This window comes from Nicotiana tabacum, chromosome 1 (assembly GCF_000715075.1).
Source record: "Nicotiana tabacum cultivar K326 chromosome 1, ASM71507v2, whole genome shotgun sequence".
NCBI classification, from domain to species: domain Eukaryota; kingdom Viridiplantae; phylum Streptophyta; class Magnoliopsida; order Solanales; family Solanaceae; genus Nicotiana; species Nicotiana tabacum.
The window spans coordinates 37,016,333-37,026,988 of NC_134080.1; positions in this window are offsets into that span (position 1 = coordinate 37,016,333).

Below are 10,656 nucleotides of genomic sequence, written 5' to 3' on the forward strand. Positions count from 1 at the left end.
AAGGCGATGTTGGGTTTTGCCTTGTTTGGGGAATTGGTTGCAAGAAACCCAACTGGACTAGCTTAGGGAACAAAGTAGAGTATTGTTCACCGATGGGCGTGAAAGTCCGTCGTCGAGGTGGCTCCTGGGGGCGGTAGTTATTCTGCGGGGGTTGTGGGTTATAGTGGTTGCGGTAAGGAGGTTGATGTCTGGGAGATGGAGCTAGGCCTCGGTTGGCTTGTTGCGGTGGGTGGTTATAAGGTTGGGCATTATTGACCATATAAGGTTGATGAGCATATGCCAAATTTGAGTGGGGGTAGTAGTGCTGTGGGGCTCTTTCCGGAAAATGGGGCCTGGGATGACGATACTCTCTTGCTTCGGAGGCTGCCATAGTCGTTTCTTCCTTCTTCTTTCCCCTTGTCGTTCCTCCGGACCCGCTTTGGACGGCCTGGGAGGTTGTCCTTATGGCTGCTTGACTCAGAATCCTACCTGTCTTCAAACCATTTTCCACCATCTCTCCAATTTTGATTGCTTCCGCGAATGGCTTACCCATGGCTGACATCATGTTTTGGAAATAGTCAGACTCTTGAGCCTGGAGAAAGGTAGTGACCATTTCCACTTCAACCATGGGAGGATTCACTCTCGACGCCTGTTCACGCCACTTAATAGCATACTCTCTAAAGCTTTCAGAAGGTTTCTTCTTCAAATTTGACAGAGAGTTTCGGTCTGGCGCAATGTCGATGTTATACTGGAATTGTTTTACAAAATCTTTGGCGAGATCATCCCATATATGCCATCGGGACATTTCCTGATCCATATACCATTCCGAAGCTATCCCTACTAGGCTTTCCCCAAAATATGCCATTAGCAGTTCTTCTTTTCCACCGGCTCCCCGCAATTGGTTGCAGTATTTCTTAAGATGTGCAATGGGGTCACCGTGTCCATCGTATTTCTCAAACTTGGGGGTCTTGAAACCCGTTGGAAGGTGAACGTGAGGAAACATGCACAGGTCGGCGTAAGAGACGCTCTTTGGTCCGCTCAATCCTTGCATATTCTTCAGACTTTGTTCAAGGCTTCTCATTCTCTTGGCAATCTCATTTTGTTCTGCAATTCTGGGGTTCTGATCCTGCCCCGGTGCAAGCTCGCACTGAGGCGGTAGAGGATTAGTATTGGTAGCGAACCTAGTTGGTTCCATTGAGAACGATGGGGCTTGGAATGTAAAAGAGGATGAGTCAAAGCTTGGCTTGTACGTGGTAGGCTGTGCCGTAACTGGACAAGGCGATGCAGTAAAGATGTTCATGCTGGCATCAGTGGATGACATTCGGGGATGAGGCTCAGAAGGCGATCCAGCGGAGAAGGCTGAGGTGGCCGGGTACCCAAATGGGGTAGCAGGATAATTTATGGGGACATTAGACGTTCCACTTGACCTGGAGAATAATTCAGGGAATCCGGGGACGACACTTGGCGGCTCTTTACCATTATTCCAATCGTCCAGCATTTCCATCATGCGGAGCCGTAGGATTCTATTTTCCTCCGCAGTTGCGGATTCAGGTGTGAGGACGGCTAAGATCGAGCTTTCCTCGGAAACAGGGATCGTTTGCAGTGGAATTTCTGAAGACATTTCCACACTTCCTTTTGACCTGGTGAAGTAAGTGTGAGTACTGCTTCTGGCCCTAACAACAGGTAGTTGAACACTTCTCCTTGACCTCGTGAAATATGAGTGCGAGGCCAGACTTTCACCAAACCAACCGTCCTTTCAAAAACCCTGGAAATGCTCAATGACAAACGCACGGTTAATTTGTAGCAAATAACAGATAGTTAATCTCACGTTGGGCATGATGCACCTATATAGTTAAGTGGATTACTATATGTTTGCTACGAGAGCATGCGTCATTCCGGCGTTTTTTATGAATTTTCGATTTTTTTTTTACTTTTAAAATAAATACCTTTTTTTTTTATTTTGAAAGTGATAAAAGAAAATTTTTATATTTTTTTTTAATAACTCTCAATAAACAAGACAGTTTTTTTTAGAAAAATTCCGGCGAGGTTTTGACACTACTTGGACATTGGTTTTATTTTCCAAAAATAAGTAATTATCTCCCCTACGCTGCTATTTTCCCCTTTTTTTAGGAACCGGTCGACATGCGGAACCGAAGCAAATAAATGCACAACACAGATAGGAATGCAGCATGATGGTCTTTTCCATTTCAGGTTGCCTGTCCTAGACGGACCCAACCCTTGTGTTGAGTCCCCTAAGTCAGATGCAATATGATGCAAATAAGCGTTCCTACTAGGGATCCGGCATGAAGTTTCGTTATACTAGGTTTAAACCTTGGTATTTGTTCTAGACTGTGTACCCGAGCGGACAACTCGAGTTGAGGAGGGGGCTACGTACCGGGGACCCGCGAGATCATCCGGCTTTGTAACTTGCCCGACCTCTTTCTTATTTCAGGTATTGACACTAACAGAATAGGGAGTCTCGACCAGCGAGCTTCTCCCCGGAGGTAAGAAAAGAAGGGTTTCGGCACAGTTTATATACAGTTCAGATAATATCAAAAGCGGTAAAAGACAACATTTAGCACTTTTATGCAAAACATGTAATAAAGATCAGATAATAAAGCCAAATATAACAATTATTCTAAGCTCGAATTCTTGGACCCTGAACCAGTGGTTCTGGGTCATAATCCCCAGCAGAGTCGCCAGAGCTGTCACACCTCCTTTTTGCGCGCCCGGCCCCCGAGGGGTTAAATGCGCGGGTGGAGTTTTTCAAATTTAAGTGACAATATTCGAAATGGGATTATTTATTTAATTCAGAGTCGCCACTTGGGAAAGGTTTGGTTTTTGGTGTCCCAAGTCACCGGTTTATCTTGAATCCCAAATCGAGGAAATTTTCGACTTTTCCAAATGAAGTCTGCGAACCAAAAATTCTAAGTAAGGAATTCTGTTGACCCGAGGGAAGGTGTTAGGCACCCTCGAATCCCGTGGTTCTAGCACGGTTGCTTAAATTGTTATAATGGCTAAATATCTGATTTAACTATATGTTGTGACTTATGTGCTTTTATTAAGTTTAGACCGCTTTTGCTATTATCAATTATTTTTTATAGAATTGCAACGTCATGAAAATGCATCTCGAACCACATCACAGTCAATGCACCCGTAGTTGTTAACACATTTCGACTCCGTTGAGATTTGAATTTGGGTCACATAAATGCGCACCCGAATTTAAGAATGTAATTTAATTAGGTCGCGCCTAAAGAATCTAACGCGTTATTATCTTTGGGGAAGGCAGTGGAATTCACTAAACAGTCCATCCCAAATTCTAAGTATTTATTATGATCAACTATTGAGGGCCCCGCAATTTGCATTTTTATTTGGCGAGGCTCGTCTCATTACTTTAGAAGGGTGTCCTACAGTGACTACATTTCTGCTACGTTTGTCTCTAAAAAAGAAAGATAATACCGAACTTACTTATTTTGAACAAATACAGACCGAATCTTTATTATGTTGACCGAACCTAAATTTGTTTGATTGATTGATTGTTTGTGAGGTGAGAGTTACCTCATGCTTTGTCTTCATCGAGTAAATACGTTTATTAATCTACTAAGTGAGATTGCAAGCAAACCAACAACATACACTGAGTTATATTTAACGACCTCCAAGTTTTGTTTTGAACTCTAACCTATCTGAAATTGATAAACGAAATTTGCTGTTTATTAGGAAAATTGCATCTAATCGAACTCAAAACGACTATTAGTTTTTCTCAAAAAAAAATTCATCGCATTATTTCAAAACAAGGAATCTATACCGAGACCCGATATCGAACCTATATCGGAGCAGGTAATCTGACAGGGGAGCTGGCATTCATAGCCAGACTCCTAATGTGACTGCATGAGAGTTTGTTTGGGATACATTTATCCCAGACCTAGTACCACAGATTCGTCAATTCAGTGGTCTAGGCAAAAACACATACAAGTGCTTGCCATGACTCTTTGTTATACAGTCATAACTGGACCAAACAGAGTGTTATACTGAACTGAATGTATACTAAATCAAACATACTGTCTATGTCATACTGTCATTACTATTGAACAATACTATCCAACAGTTCATCTCAAACAGAATGTATGTTAGTTTATACAGAATATTTGCAGTTTGCAGTAAAGAAAATAAAGGCACAACTAACATTCGACCTATTTTTAACACCAATGCTATAACATAAACTGATGTTCATTTCTTTATTTCTGCTTCAACTTCAAAACTTTCAACAATACATGGTTCAGAGGTTGTGTACCTGGGAATGTTTGACAATTGAAGAAGAGGGCAATCAGCAGTGTAACAATGACAACAAATGCAGCAGCAGTAACAGCAGGTAACAAAAATCCCAAAGCAAAATGCAGTTATGGCCAATGGGAAGAGGCAACAAAATGACAGCAAAAGCAGAGGAATGGGCTCAGAATTCGAGTGGTCCAATTCCAAAAGAGAGCAAACCAATAAGAACCAAACAAAAGAATCCTAACTGAAACTTGAGAGGAAATCAGCACTTATTTGAAACAGGGTAAACAGACTGAGAATTGAACAAACAGCAGGAAGAAAAGACAGTTTCTGCTTTCTGTATATCCACCCTCTATCTCCTTTCTTTCCAAAATCTAAGACCAATCTTCAGTTTTGAAGTTTTACTGAAGTTACTAAAAGAAATCCCTTCCAGTTCCTGTTTTCAGAAATTGAACTCTCAGATGTTCTCTCCTCTCAATCCTCTGTATATGTCTCTCTCTCAAATCTGTGTCCCTTGTATGTATTTCAAGCTCTCTCTTTCAAAACTCCTCCAGTGTGTTTCCCTTTTTCCTGTATTTTCTATCCCTTCTCACCTCTCCTGTATATCCCCAATCTGTCTCCCTAATTCTCAGATGTCCTCCCTTTTATAAGCCCTCCTTACCCCTTTTTAACAGCCTGATAGAATCTCACAGTACCCCTCCCATGTGCCCTTTTTTCATTTTTAGATCCCAATTAGTTATTTAAGTATATAACCCCATCAACATTCCCTGGTAGATTTAACTTTTAAAAGGTTTAATACTTCTTTAAACTAAAGCAAAGTATGGGCAGTGGGATGTATCTGACAGCATATGCTGTCAAATTGTTTAAAACTTAACAAAGACCTTTATGCAGGCCACAGGCTGTGCACAAAGCACATGAGGTGCTCCAATGCACATGCTGTGCACGAGTGCACATGCTTTCCAATTCAGAATTTAAACCAAATATCCCTTTTTACATTACTGATCAATTCAACAGCTATAAGTAAACAAAAACTGGTTCTTAACTGACTCAACACATGCTTAGCAGAAGTAAGTCGATTTGTTATTGTTCGGACAGTTGAAACTAATTGACGACACATGTCGACTCGACTATATTAGCATTAACATACTCAATCGTAGCCAAAAATCAGACATTTAAAGTATGGGACACATGACTCGACTTATACTGATTAAACAAAATTATACTTCGAGGAATCAGTTAATCGATACAAATTTGGAACACAACCAATACACATGCCTTATCAGAATAGGAGGGGTTCAAACAAACACAGTGGTTCAGGCAAAGCGGACAAACAGAAGTTGGTAAAATTAAAACAAATATGAACAGACTTTTAAAAACAAATCACACGGACTAAAACAAAAATAAAGAAAAGAAAACAAGACTCACCTCAAATCTTTGAAAAATCAAAACCTTGACTCGGATTCGGACAGACCTTTCTTAAGGCTGAATGGACTTTAATCGAAGTGTTTCTCAGATGAGAAACACTTTGATTAAAGTCCATTAGACCTTAATCTCTTCGGTTGAACCGGTATGAACCAGTGACGAAGAACTACAAAAATTTCCAAAACTCAGATCCGGGATTCATGCTTCCCTGGTCAGATTCGGACCAAACCAAGTATGGTTTGGTCACGAGGGGGTCTGGGGAGTGTCTGGTGTGAAGCTGGGTTAAACTGTGTAGATCGAGTTTTGACTCGAATCTTCAAATGAAGATTCGAGAAGGTGGGGAGGGATTCGAACTACAGGGTTAACAGATTCATGTTCAGGAAGGCAAGGGGATTCTAGGCTGTTAAGGGGAAGGTCACCGGCGTTCATGCCGCCGGTTTTCATGGTGGGGGATACAGGGGCGGCTCTAGGGTTTGAAGGGGATGAGGTTGAAGACGAAGGCTGGGGTTCGGATAGGGGGGCCAGGGTAGGATTATGGGCTTATATAGTTAGTGGGTGGACGGATCTCGACTGTTAGATCAATTTAGATCTACGGTCTGGATCTGATGGTTAAGTGGAACGGTGTCGTTTCAAGTGTTGAGGGTTTGGGTTCGGTCCGGGTGTAAACGGGTCGGGTTCCTCAGTGGGTTGTGGGGAAGTGATCTTGGCCGTTGATCAATCTGAGATCAACGGCCCAGATCACACTGGATTGAAACGACGTCGTTTGGACTCTTTAGGCATCAGCTGGACTTGGACCGGGCAGGCCTGGTTTGGACGTTGTTTGTTTTGGGCCAATTTTAACAAATTGGCCCAATCCGGAAGATGATTATTTCTTTTTCTTTTTCTTTTTTTTTTCTCTTTTTTTTTTTTATTTTAAAAACAAAACTAAGCAAAAAAAAATCAAATTAAATACACGCTCAATACAATTATTCACACACACTACAATATTTCAAAACAGGTAAAATCAAACAAATCAAAATCACGGACGAAGATGCCTAATTATGATTTTTCTTTTTTTTAACGACCGGATTACGGTTCGAATTGCGCCTGACACACACATTTTGTATTTTAAATAAATAAATAAGAAAAAATAAAAATGGGCAAAAGTCACAAATAAATCAACAAAGTGCCGCACAGAAATCCGAAAATTGTACAGCAGGGCCAATTATTATTTTTTTTATTTCTTTTTGGAGCGATTGTCGTGCGAAACAAAAATCACGTGCTCACAGGTAGTATCTATAAAATGAGGGTTAACACCTCAAGTTCTTGTTAATTAATCTTTCCCAACTCCAAATAATCTTTTCCAAAATTAATTCGAAGTTAATGGGCGAGTCCTAGGTTAGCTAATCCCTTTGTAAATATTAAAGAACAAGAATAATTAAAGTAACAATAACTCACCTAATAAAAGAATGAAAATCATTCAATACATAAGCACAACAAGGTATTTAATCCACACTTTAAATATGAATATTTTCATAAACAAGATTCAAGTGTTGGAAATAAATACTACATACTTAAATATTCAATACAAAGCAAGGAAATAAAGAAATAAACATACATGTGTAAGAAATCCTTAACTGCAAGCTTGAAATCTTCAAAACCCAAGTGTGTGTGCAAAACCTCAGCTTCTACCTTGTTCTCTCTAGTCTTTAGAACTGAAAATATTCAAAAAGATCCTTTAAAAATGAGCTAATTCGGGTATTAAATGGTTTGGGGCCAAAAAATGTGAAATTTCAGAATTGCCCAGGTCTGATGCTCGATTTTCGCATTTGCGAACTATGCCTATACTGTGCACTTTCGCATTTGCAAAGAGGACTTCGCATTTGCGAAGGTTGACTCCCCTCATTTGCGATGACTGCCTGATTTGCCTTCCTTCACAATTGCAATACACTTCTCGCAATTCCCATCACTGAGATCTTTGCAACTCCTAGGAGTATGTCGCATTTGCGACAACTGAAGCCGTTTTCCAAATTTTCCTCTTTTTAGCTTCTTTTTTACTCGTTTCACTTGGTTTCCTCAATATCACCTCTAAATCACATAGCACATGTAATATAAAAGTAAATGGCATTAAACACGTGATTTTATCACTCAAACATATCAAAAATATAGGCTTAAAGACAAAATAAGTTGGTAAAATATCAACTTATCAGTGCATTGGGTCTGTTACACTTCATGTTTTTGTACGTGAAAGTATGTCATAAGTAAATTGATGAAAGCTCGGAAATGAAATATTATATCCCATATTTTTGTACATTAAAGTTTTGGCGTAAGTTAATCAACGTAAGTATGGGAATGAGATTATTTTGAGATTATAAGCATTATACTATTTCAAATAAGTGATGAATAAATTCGTGAAGGTTAGAGGGTAAGTAAATCGAAGAAAATGAAATTTTTCAAAGTTTGATATTTTGGGATAAAATACAGCCCGAGCTAAAATACCCGGTATTTATGGACTAGCACCATACAAGGTACCACATGGCCATGATAGTAAGGTGTATAAGGCATGTTAAAAGTGAGTAGTATTATATGTAATTTGAGATAATTCTTAATTATGTGAATAATCGGGTAATTATTGATTTTAGTGGGAGATTAACTATTTAATTAAGGCTTTTGAATAAGCCTTAATGTGGAAACAAGACAAATAGGTAACAATGTCTCTTCATTCATGTGCTATGTGGCTTTAGAAGAATTGGTGACTCTTAATTCATGAAATAATGTGGTATAATTAGGAAATTTGGCCAAAACTTTATTCTTATCAAGCGGGGCCCATACCCCTATAATAAGGAACCTTTTCAAATTCATTTATTCATTCTTGGAAAGAGACCATATGGATCTGCCATGGCAATCATAAAATTGCTTTCAACATTAGCTTGATTTCTACATGAAAATTGCCTTAACTTTCAAATGGAGAAAGGCTTCAAAAGGGGTAAATGATGAGATATTCAACCATAGTAACAGATCTATTTTAGTAAATTCATACGATATTATGTAATAGAAACGTAAGATGCAATTTTAAGAGAACAAGGTACAATTTTCCTCAAGAATATTATACGGATTTTTCCCTGCTTTAACCCGTTGCTACGTGTTTCGTCGCGATTGACGTATGTTAGAGGGATTACCAAGAGAATCGGCTCAGTTATGTTAAGGCTATCCCTTCTTTCTTTTCGTCATGATCTATACGATACAAACAAAATAAGCAAATGCACAACTTCAATAAATGACTCTATTCATAGAAGTATTAGAGGTGCCTATGTTCTTGAATTCCTAGGTGTCTTATTATTATATCTTCTGTTCATGGGTCTCAGAAAATATGTAAGTTGTAGAGTTTACTTCATAATATTAATCAAAGGCATAATGGTCTTATGACATTCCGAAAGATTTTATTGACGTACTTCACATGCATTGCATTCATTTATACATGTACATTGACCCATAACCAGATGGCGTTATATATGTGTATATATGTATATTATATGTATATGCGATATGGGAAAATGTTACGGCGTTATATACGCACCACTACATGATCAGTTGGTATACATTGATGATTTTGCCCACAGTGGCTGAGATGATATGATGGGATACCTTCAAAGGCTTGATGATGTTATGAACACATGTACCTATGCACTACATAACATTCATACGCATATGCATGACACTATAAGTATTTCATGATTTACAGAGTTATTTAGACTTACATGTCGAGTCTTTTACTCTTTGTTTCTCTCATGTCTATTATTTACCAATTTTCATTCCTTACATACTCAGTACATTATTTGTAGTGACATCCTTTTTGCCTGGGGACACTGTGTTTCATGTCCGCAGGTCCCGATAGACAGGTTATGAGCCCTCCAAGTAAGCTATCAGCTCAACGAAAGGTATTGGTGTGCTTCATTTGCTCCGGGGTTGCCTATTTGGTTAGTATGATTAATACATGTATTGATTGGTATGACGGGGCCCTATCCCGACCTTTATATAGTATGTATTTCTAGAGGCTTGTGGACAGATATCATGTATTCGGATACTTGTATGGCCTTCTCAGCCTATGTTTTGAGTATATAAAAGATCATGACGGCCTTATAGACCCGTACGTCATGTGCATAAGTTTGGATTACATAATGGGTTGTCCAATGTCGAGTATTTTCCCCATGTTTTATTCTATTTATCTCACGACAGCCTCTCTGGCTCATTTACCTATGGTAGTATGATACAAAAGATACATTACACAGGTACTCGATTGAGTAAGGAACCCGGTGCCTGTCGCAGCCCATCGGTTTGGGTCGTGAGAGGGTCGGGCATGCAAAGGAGATCTTGACTTTGATTCAAACCCCGACACGATGAATCAGGGAAGTTTCTTTTACCTATTGCTTTTTATTTGTGTGTCATGGGGACATGCTATAATTTAAGGTGTGGGTGGGGATTATAAATATACATGAGTATTTGCCTTATTTGTTTTGATTTTTTTTTTGACTTTTTCCGATGATGGATTTTCTCGACTGTCTCTTGAGGAATCAAAGTCAAAGAAAAAAATATTGTTTTTCTCAGGTAGTGTAACAATTAGCCCTTGATTTTTCTTTGTGTCGTGGTTCTTTTCCAATGATTTTGTTTGAACCGGGTGTAGTTGGTTTTTTTTTGTTAGGAAATTTGAAGTCTTGTACTATAGTATTAGATGGAGGTGACTTTTCTTGACCTTGTAGTACCTTGAGAGTAGTGAGTGCCTTAGTTGTGAGGCCTAGGCTCAGTTCTTGACTCATGTATTGTAGTGCCTTAAAATGTTTGATTTTGACTCTCCTTAACTGCTTTAAATAGAGAGTCGGTATAGATCCAATCCTAAGTGAGTTATGTGTCAATGTGTGAGTGAGATTTGTGTAGATAGTTTGTGCATGTCAGTTGGTATCTAGAACTTGCCCCATATATTTGCAAAGCGAAATAGTAGTCTTGTTC